Here is a 14,138-nt window from a genome sequence, read left to right on the forward strand (position 1 = left end):
AAAACCTCACTTATTGCAGCTGCTGTCTCAGTTCCCCGGGTAAACGTTTGACACAGATTTCTGTTTTGTTACCTATGTGGAAGGTAACTCGTGCTACTCAATCCTTGGTTGATGGTGAGATCTTCTGAATCTTGATGAAGACTCGAACTCGTCTAGTAACAACAAAGGTTTGTTGAGTAACTATAACAACAAGTTCATGAGTTCTTTATTTTAACTTTGATACTAATGATAAGGTTAACAAAATCTAACTACAATAACTATACGTAACTCCACTAACCATCGGAACTATTCTGATATTGTCCTGGTCACAGTGCATCCGAGAGAGAGACACTGAGGGAGACACAATGTGGTCGCTTTTTATACTCCTCTTGGTCTGTCCCTCTAGTGATCATGGGGTGCTGCTGATTACACATTAACCCCTTGTGTGCATGTATACAGAGATTACTACAATTTCTAGTGTGGGAATAGCGGGCTGAATTCTCCGCTGTTGGGATGCTCCTTTTTGCCGGCAGCAAGGGGGTTTCCTGACCACATGGGGCTGCCCCACAATGGGAAACCCCACTGAGCAGCCGGCAAAACTGAGCATCCCGACGGCGTGCTGAACCAGAAATCTGGGGCGGCGCGACGGAGAAACCGGCCTATGATTCTTCATCCTCGAACGCTTTCAAACTGACATCAGTGTGGGATTTGTCATGTTGGCTTTGTTTGACAGCAGATCAGAAGAGGAAGACCGACAGCACCCACAGAAGAGATGACGTACAGTTGTGGTGTCAGCGTATGTACAGGAGAGAGACAAGGAAGAGAGACCGGAGTGATTGTTTTGGCGAGGGGAGATTGGCCCTGTGAATAGGGAGTTTCTCTATCCTTCAGAGTGACATGGTGACTCAGGTATTGTGCTGGGGTTCATTGTGAGTAGATTCCCCAGGATTTGATATGTTACAGCCCTGCCCTGTCCAGGGAACACCTTCTGTGAATGTTCAGGTTCCCTGAGCTACAATTTCTGAGACTCATTCAACCCTGTGGGTTTTTCTCCCAGGATGCCCCAGTCTATTTTTCTCTCCTGGGATGTCCCAGTTCATTTTCCCCTTCTGAAATGTCCCGCTCCATTTTCCTTTCCTGGGATTCCTGGTCCACTCTTCTCTCTTGGGACGCCCTGATAGGTACATAGGTATTGGAAACAGAAGTAGGCAACTCAGCCCTTTGAGCCTGCTCTGCCATTTAATCAGATCATGGCTGATCTCTTCCTGGCCTCAAATCCACCTCTCTGCCAATTTCCCATATCCCTTTAACCTGTTTTTAAAAATCAGGAACATATCTATCCCCTTCTTGAAATCATTTAATGACTCAGATTCCATTGCACTATTGGGCAGCGAGTTCTCCAAAGCGAGTTCTTCTGCAAGAAGGCGTTCCTACTCATCTCAGTTTTAAATCTACGGCCTCCCAACCCATATCTGTGGCCGCTTGTCCTAAATTGCCCCAAAAGGGGGAACATTTGGTCTACGTTTACTTTATCAATTCCTCTTAGCATTTTATATACCTCAATCAGATCCTCTCTATTTCTTCTAAACTCCAGCGAGTATAAGCCCAAATTGTTAAATATATCCTCCTCCGTCAACCCTTTCCTTCATGGAATCAATCTGGCGAACCTCCTCTGAACTGCCTCCAATGTCACCACAACCTTCCTAAAATAAGGAGACCAAAACTGGACACAGTACTCCAGATGTGGTCTCACCATTGATACAATTGTAACAGCACTTCTCTACTTCAGTGCTTTTGCCATAAAATTTGCCCTTTTTTATTTCATGCTGCGATTCATGAACAAAGACACCCAGAGCCTCTGCCCAGACGCATTTTGAATCTGCTTTCCATTTAGATAATAATTTACCTTTCTTTTTTTTGGCCAAAATTGATAACCTCACACTTATCCACATTAAACTCAATCTGCCAGATTTTGGCCCATTCTCCTAGCCTATCTAAATCCATTTGTAAACTCTTTATCTCCTCTTCACTGCCTGCTTTCCCACCTATTTTAGTATCGTCCACAAATCTTACACTCTGTCCCTGCTTGCAGATCATTTTTATAGATTGTAAACAGTTGAGATCTGAGGACTGACTGCTGCTGCACCCCACTAGTTACAGTTCGTCAGCCAGAGAAGGACCCATTTATGTCTTCTGCTTTCGGTCAGTCAGCCGATCCTCAATTCAATCTACAACTCTATCCTAATCCGCTGCGATCTCACCTTCTGGGTTAGTCTTTTATGTGGCACCATGCCAAACACCTTCTGGAAGTCTAGGTATACCACACCCACAGGTTCCCCCATTATCCATCTTGCTGGTTACATCCTCAAAGAACTCAAGCAAGTTTCCCTTCATAAAGCCATGCTGACAATGGCGATTGAGTTTTGTCTCTCCAAATGTTCATCTCCTCCCTAATGACTCCCTAGGGCAGCAGGGTAGCATGGTGGTTAGCATCAATGCTTCACAGCTCCAGGGTCCCAGGTTCGATTCCCGGCTGGGTCACTGTCTGTGTGGAGTCTGCACGTCCTCCCCCTGTGTGCGTGGGTTTCCTCCGGGTGCTCCGGTTTCCTCCCACAGTCCAAAGATGTGCGGGTTAGGTGGATTGGCCATGCTAAATTTCCCGTAGTGTCCTAATAAAAGTAAGGTTAGGGGGGGGGGGTTGTTGGGTTACGGGTATAGGGTGGATATGTGGGTTTGAGTAGGGTGATCATGGCTCGGCACAACATTGAGGGCCGAGGGGCCTGTTCTGTGCTGTACTGTTCTATGTTCTGTGACTGATTCCAGCAACTTCCGCACCACCGGGATCAAGCTAACCAGTCTATAGTTTCCTACTTTCTGCCTCTCCCTTTTTGAATAAGGGTGTCACATTAGTGTGTTTCCAATCCACCGGGACCTTTCCAGAGTCCAGAGAATTTGAAAATATCATAACCAATGCATCTATTATCTCTGCATCTCTCCCGGGATGTCTCACTCCATTTTCCTTTCCTGGGATCCGGGCCACTCTCCTCTCCTGGGACCCCCCCGATTAATTCACCTCTCCAGGGACCCCCCGATCAATTCACCTCTCCTGGGACGTCCCAGTCCATTCACTTCTCCCGGGATATCCCGGGCTAATTCCCTCTTCCCAGATGTTCCAGCCTCAGGTAGTTGGTGCCTGACTACCCAAAAACCCTGAGTGTAATTTGAAGAGCCGCTTCAAACAGGCGCAATCGGCAGAAACTCACCACTCATTATTCCTATCTAGAGCCGTGGTTATTTCTCTGGTTGGTACCAGCTTCCTGGGTGATGTTTAATAAACCGTTGTTAAAAATTACAAAAGTTCAATTTACGATTAACTTATATTTAAATTTCCTGATACAGTCAATTACAGCCGGTTCATGCTGACAAAACTGACATATATTAATGTAAACTCAAGACCATAACCTGTGCCTATGTGGTTGTTGCATATTTGTCAATGGGTTTCACTAAAGAAACCTTTAAAAAAATAGTCCGTGACCAGTTGAAGCAGTTTTATTTAAGGATGGTACATTGTGATCTGATTGGCTTCATGATCAGTGCAATATGCAAACATCTACAGGCTAACATCACACATGTTTGTGTTTCAATAAATGGTGGGTGTGGTTTGTACAGGGAGTCCGGAGTCAAAGGAATTATTTGTGTTGCCCTGACAACAACCTTAATCCATGTTCATGGAATAATCCATCTAGTGTTGGATTTGAACCCACAAGCTTGTTCTCTGAGTCAGAGGGCTGTGGGTTCAAGTCCCACTCCAGGACTTGAGAACAAGAAATTCTGGCTGACACTACAGTGCAGTACTGAGGGGTGGAAGAGATTCCAGAGAAAGGGAGGGGAGAGGACATGGAGGAATTAAAGCAATTTAAAAAAAAACATTGTGATCAATTGAAGCAATTTTATTTAAGGTGGTACCATAGAAATGATACAACAAACACAGAATGGGTGCCATTCAGTCCATCTTGTCCATGCTAACCTAAAAACACCCGGGTGCCCTTTCTAATCCCATTTTCCTGCACACGGCTAATAGCCCTACGGCTTACAGCACTTAACACGCAGATCCAAATATTTTAAAAAAGAGTTTAGGGTCTCTGCCTCCACCACCAACTCATGCAGCAAATTCCTGACACCCACCACCTTCTGCATAAAAAGGTTTCCCCTCATGTCTCCTCTAATCCTTCTGCCAATTAACTTGAACCTGTGACCTCTGGTTGTTGAACTCTCAGCCAAGGGAAACAATTTTATGTAGCTCAATCGCGTCACCCCTCAGCCTTGTCTGTTCCAAGGAAAACGACCCCATACTCCTTTGTTTTCATCCTATTTCATTTTAACTGCCTTTTACCATTTATTTCTCTCTTGTCTTTCTTTATATATATTTACCCCCCCCCCCCCCCATCTTATCCACCTTTCCTTACCTTTTGTCCCCTTTGCTTCCCCTTCCCCTCCCCCCACATCTACATCTGTCACAGTTTACCCTCTGATGTTAGTTTCTCTGCTATTTGGCCTTTCACACCTTTTGTTCTCTCTGGGGACTGCCATTTGCACTCTTTCCCCGTGGTTTCTGTGGCTATGATTCATCTTTCATTCTCACGCCACAGTATAAATATTTCCCACTTCCTCTGTATCATAGCTTTGACAAAGGGTCATCTGGATTAAAACCATTAGCTCTTTTCTCTCCCTACAGATGTTGCCAGACCTGCTGAGATTTTCCAGCATTTTCTCTTTGGTCCCCCATACTCTCTAGTCTCTCCTCATACTTTCAATTCTCCAACCCTGGTAACATTCCAGTAAATCTTCTCTACACTCTTCCAGAGCAATTACATCTTTTCTGTAATGTGGTGATCAGAACTGCGCACAACACTCCACTTGTGGCCTCACCAGTGTCTTACACAGTTCCATCATTATATCCCTACTTTTGTATTTATACCTCTGCCAATGAAAGAGAGCATTCCATTTGCCTTCTTTACAACCTTCAGTTCTACTGATACATTGCAGGCTTCGTGATCAATGCAGTGTGTAAATATTCACAGTTTAATTCCTTCACTCATTTTACAACATGTTTGTGTTTCAATAAATGATGGGTAAGTTTGCACAGGGAACCCAGAGTCTGAGGAATTATTCGTGGCCCTGACAACAACTTTAATCCATGTTCGTGGAATAGCTAATTTGGAGCTGGACTTGAACTTACAACCTTGTTCTCTGAGTCAGAGGGTTGTGGGTTCAAGTCCCCACTCCAGGACTTGAGCACAAAAAAGTCCTGGCTGACACTCCAGTACTGAAGGGTTGAAGGGTGGAAGAGATAGGGAGGGGAGAGCCCATGGAGAGATTAGAACATAACCTCAAAAACCTCCCTAAAACCAACGCTGAGCTTTGTGGAGGGTGTTATATCCCTACAGGATGCCCAGGGATCTGCACCCTCAGAGTCCCTGTGGCTTCACCGGAGTACGATTTATCCAGATGAGGGGGGCAGGGCTACCCCCTTTTTCCTAGGACTGCTGGAACATAAATACCCCGTCCGGACCTGAGAGATCCTTCGGGGAGCAGGAGGTGTAAACACTAAGGAGAATAAATCAAAACTTTTCTCAGCCATCGCTTCTGAACGGTCGCTTGACTGAGAATTTTCAGAGAGATTTGAAATAAGCTCAAAAACCTCACTAAAACTAACACTCAGCTTTCTTGGAAAGATTTGGTAATTCCTCGAGTTTTATTCCCGACAGACTGTAAGAACTGTGCCTGAACAATAGCATTTTCATGAGTAAATGAAAGCAGAATGGGTAATCAGCAGCACTGATTGAAGACAATCCCTTAAAATGTCCAGTCCAGCTGATACCAGGGACTTTACCACCTTTCACAGCTTCAGGAACCCAGACACAAAGACAACACTGACAGCCAGTGGCGTGCAGAGGTCTGGTGATGCCCGGGGCAAATCTTGATTGTATGCCCCAAAGACTCAAGTATAAGGCCTAATATACTGAGAAATATCAATCAAATTTATTAAGTTCTTTTCCCCAAATGATACCTCCTGTCACAAAACACCTGAACTACTTCACTTTTTACATCAGCTGTGAGAAATTCTTTTTCAATGCTTATTAAAGCCAGGTTGGTCAGTCGCTCCTGTGACATAGAAGACCTCAGATATGTTTTTATTAATTTCAGTTTTGAAAATGACATTTCACAGCTTGCGACTGAAAATGCGATTGTAAGCAGTAATCTGTATGAAACACACAGCGTCGGAAGGACATCCCTCCCATACTGCAGTAAAGACTCCAGAGCATCTTTAGGATCAGGGGGAACTCTATTCCCTCCAGCTCGAAGGAGCATCACAAAATCAATAATTTTGTCATATAACTGAATTGCAACCACATCATTGTCATAATAATTTGCAAAGTCTGAACATTCCTTTTTTAATTTCTCTCTTTCTTGTTCATCTTCAATCACTACTGAATTCAAGTTCAGAAGAAAAGAAAATCGGTCACTGAGTCTTTGAAGACGGACACTGCGGTCTTCAATTTCAGTTTTTAATCTGTTCACAATCTCTACCATTACTCTATTCATTTCTTCTATTGTCCACTATCTCTTGCTGACTCTCCAGGCATTATTCTTCTTCTTGTTCGTGCAATTGGTATTCCCCAATTTTCACAATATTCATTGGCTAAATCTATTGCATTGTGGATAATTTCATCATTCTTCAAATTCAAGATATGAATAAGTCCTCTCAGATCACAAGAAGCTTCATGGAACCCCATTTTCGGATCCTGCAAACGTTTTGAGACTTTCTCCACTGATGATAAAACTGAGTACCAAAAATTTAATAAAGCTATAAACGGGAACTGTTGAATAGAGTTCAGTAGCAATCCTGCATCAGATTTAGTTTCCCTTGAAAATTCTCCTTCCAGCAGGTGTTGAAGGCTTGCAATAACATTGTCACACTCTTCGTGGATTACTTGCACAGCATCATGGCTGGAACTCCATCTTGTGTCACACTGTCTTTTCACAGTCCGAGTGACAAATGATTTTAACACTTCCCAACGAGAAGTAGATGAAGAAAAAAAAGTAAAGAGTTTTTCTAGAATGCCAAAAAATGTAACAACAACAGGTTGCACCTCACTTGCATGGACACAGGCCAATTGAGGCTGTGGTTCTCGCAGTTCACAAACACAGCTTTTGGGTTAACTTCAAGAATTTTTTGTTGAACACCTCCTCTCACTCCAGCCGTAACTGCTGCGTTATCATATGCTTAACCACGACAGTCATTCATGGAAATTTTGTCTTCTTCCAATTTTTCCTGAATTTTATTTACCAGGCTGACTGCATCTTTCTTGTTGACTTGAAAAAATCCCAGAAATGTCTCCTTTATTTCTACTTTTCTGTTTTCATCAATATGAACGTAACGCAGAATTTCAGAAACCTGATCTTCATGGGCAATATCTGGAGTTGAATCCAGCATTATGCTAAAATATTTTGCGTCCTTAATTTTGGAAATTATATTTTTCTTGACAGTTTCACCAAGAAGATTGATTATTTCGTTTTGAATTCTGTGGACAAGTAGGTGACACTTTTTGGTTTCTCTTTCCCTCTCTGCAAGTGTTTTGCTAAGATGTCATCATATTTGGCCAAAAGTCTGATTGTTGCTAGAAAGTATCCTGATTTTCACTGACTGTCTCCCCTGGCTCTGATAACCCAGATATTCCTTCTCCTCGATGTCCACGATAGGCCAGATTCTGTTTTGCCAGAAAGGATATAACCTCGACAATCCGTTCAGTTATAGCTTTCCATCTTTTCTTTTCAGCAGACATTTGCTGTTGAAGTTCAGCATCTATCGTAGTTGAATGATGGAGTCGAACTACAAGGTTCAGGTATTCCCTCATGTGAGCTCTATGAGAAGGGCTTTTCTCATGGTCAGGTATTGTTGGATTTAATTTTCTCCAAGTGGAGAAACCGTCTTCCTTTCCAAAGTTTGACACAGACGACAAATGCTCCTTTGAAAACAAAAAGCAAACAAAACAGTAGCATGCTTTCCGATATGGAGAGTATAACAACCATTTTCTCTCCACAATTTCTCCGTTTATGGAAACTTTATCAAACCACTGTTTGGAAAATGATCTCCCATCCTTCTCAGCAAATGGACCACTTTTATTCTAATATCTTTCAGGGCCATGTTGTAATATTGTCATCTTCAAATGATCTGGAATCGGTTTCTTCAAACAGCCAAAATCGCTTCTTTGCAAAAATATGCTAAAATCTTCTTTATTTTCTTCACATGGATCATCATCCTGACAACGAGACTGAGGAGAGAGAGTATTATGTTCTGACCGAGCTGAATCCGTATCAGGAAAATCCTTCTCTGCACCCACATCATCTTTTACTTCTCCAGGTTCTCCTACTTCTTCTTTACTTCTTGTTATCCATGCATCTAATGCCCCTCTTTGATGGGACTCTTCTTCGAATCTGGCCCTCCTTTTTTTCCTGTTCTGTGCTCCACTCGGTTGTACACGAAATACACGTAACATTTCATTTTCTATCTCAAAAACCGTAAGACGCATGAGAAAATGGGAAGAAAATGGTAAACAATCGGTCAGTTGCAGACGGATAAACCATATTTAATTTCTTTGTTCCTTCGTATCAAATTATTTCACACTGATTCTCCACTGATAATTTTGTGCAATTTATATCATAGACTTGCAAATTAGTGGTATCTGTATTCGAATATTAGCATGTTAAGGAATAAATGTCTCCTATTCCGAGATTAAATGCCATAGCAGTCCTCTGATCATCCAGGCTTCACTCTTACTACATCCCACGTAAATATTTAATTAAATATCACCAAAAAACCTATAAAAAACGTAGTTGCACCTGTTCTAGAGCTATTCACTGACCTGAGTAGGTAAAAGAACTAATCTAGATGCACAAAAAGCTGAAGAAAAGACGAGTTATGACTCGAGGAAACGCAGGAACGAACAGCCACGTCTGCTTGTTGCTTTTGATGGTTGCACCACGTACATCATGCGCATGAGTGTGGGGGGATGGGGAGAAGCACCATTTTCTCTAGACAGAAAGGGTACACCATGTTAAAGGAATAAAGGGCTAACAACTGCCTCTGCAGTGTGGTGTGCCTCCAAAAATTGATTTATCACTGCTGAAATTTTAAAATTACTATCTTATTTCCTTCTCTGGGGCAGCACGGTGGCCTAGTGGTTAGCACAACCGCCTCACGGAACTGAGGTCCCAGGTTCGATCCCGGCTCTGGGTCACTGTCCGTGTGGAGTTTGCACATTCTCCCCGTGTCTGCGTGGGTTTCGCCCCCACAACCCAAAAAATGTGCAGAGTAGGTGGATTGACCACGCTAAATTGGCCCTTAATTGAAAAAAATAATTGGGTAGGTAATCTAAATTTTTTTTAAAAATTTATTTTCCTTCTCTGATTGGATGCCCCCATCCAATGGATGCCCGGGGCCAATGCACCCCCCCCCCCCCCCCCCCCCCCCCCCCCCCCCCCCCCCCTCCCCGCACGCCACTGCTGACAGCTGCAGCTCCAACTAATTACCACTTTCATCAACTTAAAGTTTTAGGCTGCCAGTTTACAGGGGAAAAGCATTCCATACACAGCTCTGAGACGTAACCCCTTGGAAACTGAATCTAAATCAACAGAAACATTACAAATTATTACAACGGGTCATCTGGACTTGAAACGTTAACTATTTTCTCTCCTTACAGATGCTGCCAGACCAGCTGAGATTTTCCAGCATTTTCTCTTTTGGTTACAAGTTATTGTCAGCTGTGGCTTAGTTAGCACTCTCGTCTTGGAGTCAGAAAGCTGTGCGTTCAAGTCTCACTCCAGGGACTTGAGCACTGAGGCTGACACTCCAGTGCAGTACTGAGGGAGCGCTGCACTGTCAGAGGTACCATCTTTCAGATCATTTAAAAAAAGCCCTGTCTGCCCAACAGGTGAATGTAAAAGACCCCATGACACTATGTTGTATAATAGCAGGGGAGTTATCTCGATGTCCTGGTCAAAATGGATCCAGCAATCACAAAAACAGATTATCTGGTCATTATTACCTTGCTGTGTGTGCGACCTTGCTGTGCACTAATTGGCTGTCATGTTTCCGACATTACAACAATGACTACACTTGAAAATACAATTTGTTGTCTCCAAAGTGTTTTTGGATGTCCTGAATTCATGAAAGTTGATGTAAAAATGCAAGTATTTCTTTGTTCAAGAAATGTTCTGCTTCCTGTGAACTGGAAATTCGAAACCCATTGAGGGAGAAAGTACACCAGCCACAGTGACATTGACCAATGTATTGTGTACAGGACTCTTACTGTAAGTGCCTGAGTGTCAATGAATAGGAAAACATCACACTGACAAGTCAGATAGTTTGGAGAAGTTAAAAAAGTGAATTTATTGTGAGTTATTAATCTATGCAGAAGCTGGATTAAAAAGCAAATTACATAAATACAGTTTACACCAAATTTTCACCTGTAGGATTAGTCAGTGGTCCACGAGGCTCGATGAATAATTAAAGCTCTCACCACACATTTCTTCCCAGCCTCATCCTGACCGATCACCCACAGCCAAACCTTCAGAAAGGTTGGTTCTGATGGAAGGTTCCACACCACTGACCAGTTTCAGATCTAATGCTAAGTCAAAGCTTCCCAACTGATTTCCAGCTGATGGTTTTACTGCCCAACTTTGTGTTGAGCAATGCTGTGAAAGAACTGGATGCATTCTCACAGTTATGCAGGAACTCCTCCAAATGGCCTCCTCCTGCTCATATTTTCTATGTTTCAATGAAAAGATAGTGAGGGAGATTGTAAAACAGATTCCATAAGATTTTGGGTAGTCATGGAAAAGGACAAGAGTGGCCCGTGGGTGAGGGTGCTTAATTGGGTGAGGGCTAATTACATCCAAATTAGACAAGAACTGGGGAATGTGGATTGGGAGCGGCTATTTGAAGGCAAGTCCACATTGACATGTGGGAGGCTTTTAAAGGCCAGTTGATTGAAGAGCAGGACAGACATGTCCCTGCAAAAATGGAGGATAGAAATGGCAGGATGGATGACAAGGGAAATTGTAAGTTTAGTCAAAAGGAACAAGGCAGCATCCCATAGATCTGAGCATCTAAAAACTGACAAAGTCTTTGAGGAGTACAGTGAAAGTAGGATGGAATTTAAACATGGAATTAGCAAATATGGTCAAGCAGAATCCCAAGGCTATTTATGCATATATTAAGAGCAAGAGCGTAGCAAGAGAAAGAGGAGGCCCACTCATGGACAATGGGGGGAAGTTATGGGTGGAATCACAGGAAGTGGGTAAAATCCTTAAGAGTACTTTGTATCAGTATTCACCAGGGAGAAGGACATGATGGATGTTGAGGTCAGGGAACGCTCTTGAGAACTTCAATATATCAAAGGAGAGGGCAGCACGGTGGTGCAGTGGTTAGCATTGCTGCCCCACGGCGCTGAGGTCCCAGGTTCGATCCCAGCTCTGGGTCACTGTCCGTGTGGAGTTTGCACAGTCTCCTCATGTTTGCGTGGGTTTCGCCCCCACAACCCAAAGATGTGCTAAATTGCCCCTTAATTGGAAAAAGTGAATTGGGTACTCTAAATTTATAAAAAATATATATCAAATGAGGAAGTGTTGAGTATCCTAAATTGCATTAAGGTAGACAAGTCCCCGGGGTCAGATGGGATCTATCCCAGGTTACTGCAGGAGGCAAGGGGAGAAATAGCTGATGTCTTAACAGATATCTTCACATCTTCTTTGACCACAGATGAGCAGTGGGATTCTCCGCCCCCTGAGGTCGGCTGCCGTATTCTCCGGTGCCGGTATTCGGGCGGGGTTCGCGCCACGCCGGTTGGAAGCCGTTGGCAGCGGCCCCCCGTCAATTCTCCGGGCCTCGATGGGCCAAGCAGCCGTCCAATTCTGGCCATTTCCGCCGATGTGGATTAGACATGGTCCCACACGGCAGGACCTGGCAGGTAAGTCGGCTGGGGCGGTCCTCGGGGAAGCGCGGTGGGGGGGGATCTGACCCGGGGGGGGCACCACTGGTCCGCGACCGGGGCCCACCGATCTGCAGGCAGGCCTTGGGGGCACTCCTTTCTTCCGCACCGGCCCCTGTAGGGCTCCGCCATGGCCGGCGCAGGAAGACAACCCCCTGCGCATGCGGCAGAATACACCGGCCGGTCTGCGTATGTGTGGAACCACGCTGGCTGTTCCGCGCATGCGCGAGATCACGCCGGCCCTTCGGCGCATGCACTAACTCGCGCAGTCCCTTCAGGGCCGGCTGGTGCAGCACCAACCCCTCCGACGTCCACCTAGCGCCCGGAAGTGCGAAGAATTCAGCACTTTCGGGGGCTGTTGACGCTGGAGTGGTTCGCACCGGTTTTTTCGCCCACGTGGGAACTTAGTCCCCGGAAAGGAGAATCCCGGCAGAGGTTTCAGAGGACTAGAGAATAACCAATGTGGTGCCTTTGTTTAAGAAAGGAAGCAGGGATAATCCAGCAAATTACACGCCTGTGTGTCTGACATCAGTGGTGGGGACGTTTTTGGAAAAGATACTGAGGGACAGGATATATGCACATTTGGAGAAAAATGGACTAGTTAGTGACAGGCAGCATGGTTTTGTACAGGAAAGGTCATGTCTCACCAACTTGATTGTGTTTTTTAAAGAGGTGACAAAGAAAATTGATGAGGGCAGGACTGTGAATGTAGTTTATATGGACTTTAGTAAGGTACGAAAACTAAAATCACATGGGTTTCGGGGTGGGCTGGCTAGTTGGATACAGAACTGGCTTGGTTATAGAAGACAGAGTAGCGGTAGAAGGGTGTTTTTCAGAATGGAGATCTGTAGCTAGTTCTGTTCCACAGGCATCAGTGTTGGGACCTCTGTTGCTTGTAATATATATAAATGATCTGGAGGAAAATGTGGTTGGTCTGATTAGTAAGTTTCCAGATGACAGGAAGGTTGGCAGAGTTGCTGTTAGTGCCAAGGATTGTCAGAGGATATAACAGGTTATAGAGATAGATTGGAGACTTGGGCGAGGACAAATGCGAGATGATGCATTTTGGAGGATCATATCTAGTTATGAATTATACTGTAAATGGCAGAACCCTTAGGAACATTAACATACAGAGGGATCTGGGCGTGCAGGTCCACAGTTCCCTAAAAGCGGCAACACAGGTGGCCAAGGTGATTAAGAAGGCATATGGCATGCTTGCCTTCATCAGCCGGGGCATTGAGTACAGGAGTTGGGAAATCATGTTACAGCTATATAAAACCTTGGTTAGGCCACATTTGGAGTATTGTGTGCATTTCTGGTCACCGCATTATCAGAAAGATGTGGAAGCTTTGGAGAGAATGAAAAGAAGGTTCACCAGGATGTTGCCTGGTCTTCAGGGTGTTGGCTATGAGGAGAGGTTGAATCAACTGTGATTGCCTTCGCTGGAAAGACGGAGGCTGAGGGGAGACCTGATAGAGGTCTATAAAATTATGAGAGGCGCGGTGGATAGTCAGGCTTTTTCCAAGAGTACAAGTGTCAATTACAAGGGGACACAGGTTCAAGGTGAGAGGGGGAAAGTTTAAGGGAGATGTGTGGGCTACGTTTTTTCATGCAGTGGTGGGAGCCTGGAAAGCGCTGCCAGAGGATGTGGTGGAAGCAGGCACATTAGCAACATTTAAGAGGCATCTGGATGGGTACATGAATAGGGAGGAAGTAGAGGGATACGGACCGAGTAAGGGCAGGTTTTTTTTAAAGTTAGGGCATCGTGGTCGGCACATGCTTGGAGGGCTGATGTGCCTGTTCCTTCATTTAGAGTCTGCACCAACCCTCCGATAGAGCACCCTATCTAGGCCGCTACCCCATACCCGGAACCCAGTAACCCCACCTATCCTTTTGGACTCTGAGGGGCATTGTAGCAAGGCCACCTAACCTACACATCTTTGCACTGTGGGAGGAAACCGGAGCACCTGGAGGAAACCCATACAGACACAGTGAGAATGTGCAAACTCCACACAGACTGTCACCCAAGGCCGGAATTGAACCCGGGTCAATGGCGCTGTAAGGCAGCAGTGCTAACTACTGTGCCGCCCTTAGCTGATTGAAGGG

General features: G+C 44.7%; 2 protein-coding genes across 2 annotated transcripts in view; both read left to right on the top strand.

Moving 5' to 3' along the window:
* Nucleotides 1–14,138, top strand: part of LOC119976643 (zinc finger protein 721-like) — a 999,221-nt gene that overhangs the window by 236,565 nt on the left and 748,518 nt on the right. The gene's annotated exons all lie outside the window — the stretch shown is intronic.
* LOC119976637 (zinc finger protein 345-like) overlaps nt 1–14,138 on the top strand; it is a 51,675-nt gene that overhangs the window by 511 nt on the left and 37,026 nt on the right. Inside the window, exon 2 of the mRNA XM_038817276.1 lies at nt 713–888. The gene's annotated coding sequence lies outside the window, so the exon portion shown is untranslated. The remainder of the gene's footprint in view (nt 1–712; nt 889–14,138) is intronic.

This window comes from Scyliorhinus canicula, chromosome 13 (assembly GCF_902713615.1).
Source record: "Scyliorhinus canicula chromosome 13, sScyCan1.1, whole genome shotgun sequence".
NCBI classification, from domain to species: Eukaryota; Metazoa; Chordata; class Chondrichthyes; order Carcharhiniformes; family Scyliorhinidae; genus Scyliorhinus; species Scyliorhinus canicula.